We start from the raw sequence: 1,910 nt of genomic DNA, 5'->3' as shown, positions 1-1,910 counted from the left end.
TCTTTGAAATCCATATTCTCTGCTTCACTATCTGTATCTGCATTTAGCATCTATAAAATTATACAGAACTAGATTTGTCACTGGTTCAATAGTGGCAAGACTATTTGGGGGTGTGTGGATGATTAACTGCTTTCTAATTGTATTTAAGGCTAGAACCTGGAGAGACAGTCCAGTGATTAAGAATACTTGCTCTTGCCAAGGACCTGGTTTTAGTTCCCCACCACCCACATGGTAACTTACAACCTTCTGCAAATCAAGCCCCCAAGGATTCTGTATCCTCTTCTGATCCCTTTGGGTACCAGGCACACATATGTCGCTCATAATACACTCAGGGAAACCACTCATACACATACAAATGAAAAATAAAATACATATTCAAAAAAGGCAAATGGATTGAGAGGTCACAAGTCCTAAGGAGGAATATATTATTGATTTTAAAATGGACACTTAGACAAATTGCCTTCTAAGTATTTATGTTTATACCCATGGCATATTACTACTCTTAGCCTTGGTCAGAATAACTTCTATTTGTAGTGGGTGACAGTTAATGCAGAGACTCATACATAACTGGTCAAAATGTTGAAAATAGGTGACTATTGAATGCTTAGCTCTACATGGCACACATCTTCCCATCTAAGAATCATGGAACATTGTGGACGAGTGGGGAGATTATAGGAGCCAGAGAATGGGAAGGAGTGCTATGAAATACTTAATATGACTTTAGAATATAACATGACTATTACAATCATGAACACATATCAGCTATGGCAACCTGCACAAGACCCACAGATCTGAACAAAAAGATATAAAAGTAGAATGGGAAACTAGTTGTGAAGATGTTGTTTCAACAGGAGTAGGAGATGAATAACATAATGTAATAGGGTCAAATATGATAATATAACATTGATAAGCAGGAATAGATTACAAACACTAAGTTTGGTCTTTTAACATTTGTGCCATTTGCAGGCCAACACCAAACAACTGATATTGTGGACCTGATGAAATTCAAGTAAATGTACGTTTACACTATCTTCTGCAAAGATCACCATTTATCATTTTAGTGCTGGTTAGCTCATGTCTTTGAATTCACATCTAAAGTGGTTAATTTTTCTTGATTTCTTCATTGCTTACAAAGGCATCCTATTTGTCCATATTTTGGATGCTCTGCCCCAAATTGCCACGGACTTTGTGCTTGACTAATTAAGAGACAGAAATGAAGGAGGTCTGCCAGTGTGTGGTCCTTTGTTTGAATTTCCTTGAATGCAAACACAGGAGCAGAGTTTTTATAGAGCAGCTGATCTCCCCATTTTTGATTTTGCTGAGGCAGGTAGTTGACCTCTTTGAGGAAGTCTGGATTTTCTCTGTCTTGGGAAATTACTGATAACATCAGACCCAGACGGAGGTGAATAAATGGAAAAAGAAAAATTCATATGAGCAATGCCAACATTCAGATTTTCAACTCCACCCAATTCTTCCCCAGCTCTCCTTTCTGCTGCTACTCGCTTCCCAGGAAGCAGAAAACAATAGGCTACTGATTGAACTTAAGTCTAAACTTCAGGCAATTAAAGGTAGAGGAAGTAAAGCATAGTTACAGTTAGAATCGAAGCCCTTATGTTTTCATTAGGAGGCAAACTGTGCACTTCATGTTTTAAAGGCAGCCCTGGTTCTAAAGCCAAACTTGGAAGCCAGTTCATTTTGGTAGTCTGTCTACTTTTCAAATTTTCTAGCTTATCTTTGGGGAGTTAATCTCTTTCAAAAATGTGCAAAGGTCTTACAGTGAAGAGAAGGAAAGACATTCTAATTCTACCTGGACTGGGCTCATACAATGAGAGCTGGAAAACCCAGAGATCATGGGACTAAGGGAGAGCCATTGAACAGCTGGACTTGGTGGTAGGAAATAAAACATAGAA

Source organism: Mus caroli, unplaced genomic scaffold (assembly GCF_900094665.2).
Source record: "Mus caroli unplaced genomic scaffold, CAROLI_EIJ_v1.1 scaffold_8661_1, whole genome shotgun sequence".
Lineage (NCBI taxonomy): Eukaryota > Metazoa > Chordata > Mammalia > Rodentia > Muridae > Mus > Mus caroli.
The sequence above is the reverse complement of the archived record's forward strand: the minus strand, read 5'-3'. Positions refer to the sequence as shown.